The 8,772-nt window shown below is 35.6% G+C and overlaps 1 long non-coding RNA gene across 1 annotated transcript; it reads right to left on the reverse strand.

The window, feature by feature from the left end:
* Positions 1–1,019: 1,019 nt before the first annotated feature.
* Positions 1,020–2,234, reverse strand: LOC122804059. Its single transcript, XR_006365159.1, has 3 exons — positions 2,146–2,234; positions 1,730–1,732; positions 1,020–1,031 (listed from the first exon to the last, which is right to left on the reverse strand). It is a non-coding gene; the product is annotated as an uncharacterized LOC122804059 (long non-coding RNA).
* Between the last annotated feature and the right edge of the window lie 6,538 nt (positions 2,235–8,772).

Below are 8,772 nucleotides of genomic sequence, written 5' to 3' on the forward strand. Positions count from 1 at the left end.
CATCCCTGTGGTGATGCTGTCATGACAGATTGTAGATCCACCGACCCTGTGCTTCAAGCCATGCATGAACCCATTCTGTAAACATCTGGCCTTGTGTGCTGCCCGCTGACTTTTTGCTGTTTTCCATATCTGTCGAGGGATTATATCAGACCACACAAAATGACAATGTGGCCACCATGACTGCAGGTGTTAAAAAATTGCTGTGATTTGAAACCGTAGCCTTCCGAGTAGTTGACTGAGGACATCATTCCCTCGAATCTGCAGCACAAGAATGTCGGGCTCAGGGTAGCTGGAACACTTTTCTTCAACAACTGTAGTACTCTGCTCCAATGCATACTTCTTCTTGCAATCCAGTATACCTTCACACTGGATGTGGGGAAGCTCAAGTTGTACTGGTTTTCAGTTTCGGAGGCATGGCTGGCAGCCCAGTGAATCTAGGAATGGCCACATACCCACACTCTCATTTGTCGTTCTCCTGGTCATGCAACCATGACAGTGTCAGAAGGTGGACAAACCTGCACAGGAAAGAAATTGCAAACAGATTACTACTGATGTTTGACAGATGTATTGGAAGACTTCATATGTATGTATATCATATGCATTACCTGGTTAGCCCATCCAAATCTTCCATCCTAGCCACAGGGGCAGTATTCTTTGCATTAGCATGTTCTAATACATGTTAGAGTGGAGTGCCGAGGCATTCATTATCATCCAGTAGAAATACTACATCATTATAATTCAGTCAAAATAGTATAACACTTGGATGTTACTGAGCCCTTCCTCCTACCCACCTAATTTCCACCAATAACTGACCAAGCATGGAAACATGCCCAACTATTGAGTATAAGCAGAAGTACAGTAATACAAGAAGAAATGGCAAACTTATCTGTGTCATCCATGTAAGAATTAGTCACAAAAGTAATAATTCCAGTTATCGCATCTGACCATCACAGTGGTTACAATAAGACCTATCAGTTTTCCTCAATGCAGTATGTGCATATTGTTAAGAGATAATAAATTATTCTTGAAAGCTGGATTCATAAACAAAAAATTAAAACCATCACTGAAACCTGAGCTATAGACAACCTATACTTGTTACACCATGTCTGTATTACGATCTTCAGCAGCCTGACCATGCATGTACAAGCACTTCCCTGGTACACAAATGAATTATTTCCCCTACCAACATCTTCATTACTGCATGTTATACACATGTCCCTAAATGAAACATTCACCCAAATGACCCCTTCATGAACATGTAGAGATATGCACAGTAACCAAACTTTGATATATATATATATATATATATATATATATATATATATATATATATATATATATATATATATATACGTGTGACCAATGTATCACTGCTCGTACACAAGGATGCAGAACTGTATTTATTTTAAATCCACATGACACAAGATATAGAGGTTAAGCGCTTTCAACTGTATGTTACAGTCTTCCTCAGAACACATCATTTAACAAGTTCATCCCTTATATACTCGTCTATATTACATAATTGAAAAATTGCTTGTAAGAACCGCCAAAAACTTTAAAGGCATACTGATGGTCAACACAAGCTGCAATACAAACATCAGCTTATCACTTCATATAATGTGAACAGATAAACAAATACACACATGTATAACCTTTTAAAATATAAAATATAAGATAGAAATGATAATAGAATATTGTGTTAAAATGAATATGTGTATAAACTGAAGACTCACTGAATAAAAATACTAACACTAATAGGCATTTGTGCAAACATAGTATATATATAAAAATGTTAAAACCAAAAACTTATTAATTTGATTTATGTAAACAAGTATGAAAAAATGTTTTTGCAAAAATGTTTGCATGACATATGCTTGTGCAAAAATTGCATATGAAAAAATTGATTGTACAAAAATTAATAATAATAATAATAACATCTCTCTGTAAATAAATACCTTATACCATAATAGCGTACACCTAATTATTGGACTGAGTACATGTTGTAATAGTGATCATAAAACTACACATATGGCAAATGACCCAAAACTATAATTATAGGACACGTTCTAAAGTAGCTGAAATTGATGCAAAGACCATATTATAGGAGAGCTAAAAATGGTTTAATACTAATAAAGTCGTTAAGACCTGGTCTTCTGGTGGAATCTGTCAAGATCTGCCATCTACTTTCACTTTGTGCCAACTCCATTTTCCAGTTCCCTCCAAACGGTGTAATGGTGATCTGATCTATAATTGCAAATGTAAAGCTATGCTCAATCCCTTTCTCCAAGATGTGTCTGTATAAAGCATTTTTAGTGTCACATTTTTGTATCCTATAATAATGTTCATACATACGTTTTTTCAGCTGCCTTTCCATTTTACCAATGTAATGTGCGTTGCAACGTGTACATGTGGCTACATATACTATCCCTTTTGAATTACAATTACCCGTCCTACTTATAATATAAGTGCGATTAATGTCATCCAACCTAATTGTCTTGGCTAGATTGATATACTTACATTGCTTACATCTACCACACTTAGTTGTTCCTTTATGTCCTTCATCTTTGTCCTTTGCGTAACTTGCCCTCTCGAGCAATCGCTTCACATTGGGAGCCGTCTTATAAACACATTTGGGGAAATTTGCCTAATATTTGTTCTATGCCCATTGAAGCTAATACTTCCCAGTGTCTTTTAAGAATTTCTCTAATTAAGTATGTATGAGGTGTGTACATCAGTACACATACTCTCCCATGGAAATCAGTCTGCTTCTCTATCTTTTTATCCATATTGTAACAGCCTAATAATGGTAAATACTTGTGACCCCACTCATTTTGCACAAATTTAATCACGTCATTGACCATATTGTCTGGATAGGCACGGTCCAAAAATAAATTCTTAATAAACCTAAGTTCGGTCTCCATGATACCCTTAGTAGATGACATTCTTGCTGCTCGGATGCATTGCCCTTTTATTACATTCTTAAAGACGTGAGGGGGATGGTTACTAGTGTAATGAATGTAATCATTTGAAAATGTGGGCTTTCTGTACACTTTTGAAATGAAACCTTCATCATTATGACTAATTAATATATCCAAATATGAAATTTCAGTATAACTGTAGTTATGTGTGAATTTCAAAAATTCTGTGGTGTTGTTAAGGAAATCCATGAATTCTTCTAGTTTCTCCACTGATCCCTTCCAAAGGATAAATATATCGTCCAGGTATCTGGCGTAATATGATACATCAGAATAGAATGCACTGTTAAATTCATGTTCTGACTCCCATTCAAGCATAACCAAGTTCGCGAAAATGGGAGCACAAGCTGCTCCCATTGCCACTCCCATGGTTTGCTTGAAATATTCTCCCTGGAAAACTATATAATTGTGGTCCAATACCAACCCCATCATATCACAAATTAAACTGATCTTATCCCAGGAAAAGCCTGAATGTTTTCTTAAACTACTTGCAAAGAGTTCCAAGCCTTCATCTTTGGGAATACTTGAAAACAAGTCCTTGACATCTATAGTAAGATATATTAAGTTAGGATGCCATTTATCATTGGTTAAATCCCCCAAAAATTTCCACGAATCTTTCATGATATGGGGAATAGAGTTGTAAATATTTTTTAACCATCTATCAATCAGTTTTCCTATATTGAAAGTTTTGGATCGGGAGCCAGAGACAATAGGTCGAAAAGGTGGATTCTCTGTAGATTTATGAACCTTGGGGATTCCCACCATTTTCGCCAGAACCGGATGGTCTACTTTTAAAAATGAATAAGTGTCGTTGGATATCCTGTTATCAATCAGATATTCTTCTATACATAAATCTAGTCTTTTGTGACCGATGTTAATTTGGTTAATGGATACATTTTCATAATTTCCTGACTCATAAAGGAGATTGTGTATACCCTCATTGTACTCATTAGTGTAAAATATGACTGCCCCACCACCCTTATCGGGCTTCATAATTCTGATATCTTTATTACACATGAATTTAGATAGAGATTATCTCTCTAATAAAGAAAGGTTGTTGTTGTAAAAATTCCTATCTTTCCTTAAATTCTTAAATGTCCAGTATATATCATTACAAACCAATTTTTCGTAATTCAATACATGTGGATTAGTCTCAGGAATAAATGTACTTTTCTTCACAAGGTCCGTTCCTGCTATGCCAGTGAACCTCATCTCTTTAGAACTGTTTTTGTCAAAATGTGCTGCTAAATTGAGTCTTCTACAAAACATCTTTACCTCCTTAATGTTGTCCACTAAGTTCAAACCAGTCATGGGAATGTACTTCATTCCCTTACTCAAAAGTTTGACAAAATCAGACTCTACCTCTACCTCCGTGTAATTGTACACTTTAAACCCTTCATATACAATTACATTGGGTTGTTGATTGACAATGTTGTTCTCCTGAGAAACTGCTCCATCAATGTGATTGATACTGTTATCTGTGTTACTTATATTACTCCCTTTGAAATCAATACATTGGGACAACATAGACCGTTGACTTAACACATATTCATCACAAACCAAAGATGTTGGTGGCTGTTCACTTCCATATTTTGTCATACCCTTTGCCCCTGCTTGTTGGGATTTCGTGCTGGAAAAAACCTCCCCCCTTGAAAATTTTCCTCCCTGGTATTACCTTTTGATGGTTTTCTCATAGAATAATAGTTGTTATAATTACTAACAGGGTCCCTATGTGAGGGCCACACATATGCCCTATTGTTCTTATATAGATCCAAATCACGAGATATTTTCCTGTTTTTTCTGTCCACTATAGTGTGAATTTTATTGTCTGCTACTGTGTATTGTTTCATATATAACTCCTTCCATAAATCAAAGTCCTTATGGCTTGTAATAGTATTGTTCATACTTTCCAATTCATTAGCCAACTTAATAAGTTTTTCGTCCTGGTGTTTAATTAATAATTTAATGTATGCGTACCCAAAACTGTCAAATAAATCATTAAAATCTTTGATAGTATCCACTCCATAAACAATACCCAAAGGCAGTTTAAAAAATCTTAAGCCTTTGGGCACAATTTTTAGTTTAAGACACTTAGACAAATAACTACAATCTAATTTAGTATTTTTGTAAGACACAAGTTTTTTACCAAAATCATATATTAATTCCTTCACAGAAGTGTGCATCAATTCCGTACTTTTATGTTTATTATTAATAAATCCAACCTCTGCATCAAAAAAATCAAAGCTGTCATCTAAAAACTGTTCCATTATACCTTCTTCAATACACCCTCTTACATTACATTTTTTGTTACTTATTTTGTGTTCTAAATCGTCTCTTCCTTGATTTACAGTAGATTTATATCTGCAGGGGCTCGATAAATTATGAGTGATAGTCTGAGTTACAGTACCTTTAGAGGCCAGCGTGGCCTTAGATTTCCCGTTGCCATAAGTTTTAACTGAAGGAAATTCCTTCGGGCGTGCTCCGGTAAGATATTTCTCCTGTCGGGCCCTACTAAAACTACAATCAAATGTGAAATCCTGTTCTGATATATTGTGCGGGTGGTCACTGCATAAATGGCCATCCCCATTATTAATTAAGTCTAGTCCATCTGCAATAGTTCCTTAGAACCTTAGAACCTAAGTTCGGTCTCCATGATACCCTTAGTAGATGACATTCTTGCTGCATTGCCCTTTTATTACATTCTTAAAGACGCGAGGGGGATGGTTACTAGTGTAATGAATGTAATCATGTATTCTCATACATACTTAATTAGAGAAATTGGTTTGAGTTCACTTTTTGGATGGCCGACTTGGTGGACTCTCCAACTGCTTTATCGTCGAAGGATGAACTAGCTCTAATGAGAGCTGATTTAGCATCTTTACAATGTGAGGTGCACAGACTTTTGGAATTAGTTACCAGCTTGGTAACTGTAAACGTTGAGAAAGGAAAGTCCCATAAATCGATGGAAGTGTCTGTTTTGGATGACGCCGAGGCACGTACTTCAGGGAAGCGGTTGTTTTAAACAAGCGTAAGGAGCATAGTGCCATTGCACTAGCATCATCTCCAGGGCAGTATGGATCCGACATACTGGGTACACCAGACTGTGGTTTCCCTAAAGAGCTAAGGGACACTGACGGCATTTTCGATTTAAACTGCAACACTAACATTATTATCGATCTACCAGACAAGCGAAAAGGAACTATTGCAGATGGACTAGACTTAATTAATAATGGGGATGGCCATTTATGCAGTGACCACCTGCACAATATATCGGAACAGGATTTCACATTTGATTTTAGTTTTAGTAGGGCCCGACAGGAGAAATATCTTACCGGAGCACGCCCGAAGGAATTTCCTTCAGTTAAAACTTATGGCAACGGGAAATCTAAGGCCACACTGGCCTCTAAAGGTACTGTAACTCAGACTATCACTCATAATTTATCGAGCCCCTGCAGATATAAATCTACTGTAAATCAAGGAAGAGACGATTTAGAACACAAAATAAGTAACAAAAAATGTAATGTAAGAGGGTGTATTGAAGAAGGTATGATGGAACAGTTTTTAGATGACAGCTTTGATTTTTTTGATGCAGAGGTTGGATTTATTAATAATAAACATAAAAGTACAGAATTGATGCACACTTCTGTGAAGGAATTAATATATGATTTTGGTAAAAAACTTGTGTCTTACAAAAATACTAAATTAGATTGTAGTTATTTGTCTAAGTGTCTTAAACTAAAAATTGTGCCCAAAGGCTTAAGATTTTTTAAACTGCCTTTGGGTATTGTTTATGGAGTGGATACTATCAAGGATTTTAATGATTTATTTGACAGTTTTGGGTATGCATACATTAAATTATTAATTAAACACCAGGACGAAAAACTTATTAAGTTGGCTAATGAATTGGAAAGTATGAACAATACTATTACAAGCCATAAGGACTTTGATTTATGGAAGGAGTTATATATGAAACAATACACAGTAGCAGACAATAAAATTCACACTATAGTGGACAGAAAAAACAGGAAAATATCTCGTGATTTGGATCTATATAAGAACAATAGGGCATATGTGTGGCCCTCACATAAGGACCCTGTTAGTAATTATAACAACTATTATTCTATGAGAAAACCATCAAAAGGTAATACCAGGGAGGAAAATTTTCAGGGGGGGAGGTTTTTCCAGTACGAAATCCCAACAAGCAGTGGCAAAGGGTATGACAAAATATGGAAGTGAACAGCCACCAACATCTTTGGTTTGTGATGAATATGTGTTAAGTCAACGGTCTATGTTGTCCCAATGTATTGACTTCAAAGGGAATAATATAAGTAACACAGATAACAGTATCAATCACATTGATGGAGCAGTTTCTCAGGAGAACAACATTGTCAGTCAACGACCCAATGTAATTGTATATGAAGGGTTTAAAGTGTACAATTACACGGAGGTAGAGGTAGAGTCTGATTTTGTCAAACTTTTGAGTAAGGGAATGAAGTACATTCCCATGACTGGTTTGAACTTAGTGGACAACATTAAGGAGGTAAAGATGTTTTGTAGAAGACTCAATTTAGCAGCATATTTTGACAAAAACAGTTCTAAAGAGATGAGGTTCACTGGCATAGCAGGAACAGACCTTGTGAAGAAAAGTACATTTATTCCTGAGACTAATCCACATGTATTGAATTACGAAAAATTGGTTTGTAATGATATATACTGGACATTTAAGAATTTAAGGAAAGATAGGAATTTTTACAACGACAACCTTTCTTTATTAGAGAGAGAATCTCTATCTAAATTCATGTGTAATAAAGATATCAGAATTATGAAGCCCGATAAAGGTGGTGGGGCAGTCATATTTTACACTAATGAGTACAATGAGGGTATACACAATCTCCTTTATGAGTCAGGAAACTATGAAAATATATCCATTAACCAAATTAACATCGGTCACAAAAGAATAGATTTATGTATAGAAGAATATCTGATTGATAACAGGATATCCAACGACACTTATTCATTTTTAAAAGTAGACCATCCGGTTCTGGCGAAAATGGTGGGAATCCCCAAGGTTCATAAATCTACAGAGAATCCACCTTTTCGACCTATTGTCTCTGGCTCCCGATCCAAAACTTTCAATATAGGAAAACTGATTGATAGATGGTTAAAAAATATTTACAACTCTATTCCCCATATCATGAAAGATTCGTGGAAATTTTTGGGGGGATTTAACCAAGGATAAATGGCATCCTAACTTAATATATCTTACTATAGATGTCAAGGACTTGTTTTCAAGTATTCCCAAAGATGAAGGCTTGGAACTCTTTGCAAGTAGTTTAAGAAAACATTCAGGCTTTTCCTGGGATAAGATCAGTTTAATTTGTGATATGATGGGGTTGGTATTGGACCACAATTATATAGTTTTCCAGGGAGAATATTTCAAGCAAACCATGGGAGTGGCAATGGGAGTAGCTTGTGCTCCCATTTTCGCGAACTTGGTTATGCTTGAATGGGAGTCAGAACATGTATTTAACAGTGCATTCTATTCTGATATATCATATTACGCCAGATACCTGGACAATATATTTATCCTTTGGAAGGGATCAGTGGAGAAACTAGAAGAATTCATGGATTTCCTTAACAACACCACAGAATTTTTGAAATTCACACATAACTACAGTTATACTGAAATTTCATATTTGGATATATTAATTAGTCATAATGACGAAGGTTTCATTTCAAAAGTGTACAGAAAGCCCACATTTTCGAATGATTACATTCATTACACTAGTAACCATCC

This window comes from Protopterus annectens, chromosome 6.part0, assembly GCF_019279795.1.
Source record: "Protopterus annectens isolate FY-2018-M chromosome 6.part0, PAN1.0, whole genome shotgun sequence".
Lineage (NCBI taxonomy): Eukaryota > Metazoa > Chordata > Ceratodontiformes > Protopteridae > Protopterus > Protopterus annectens.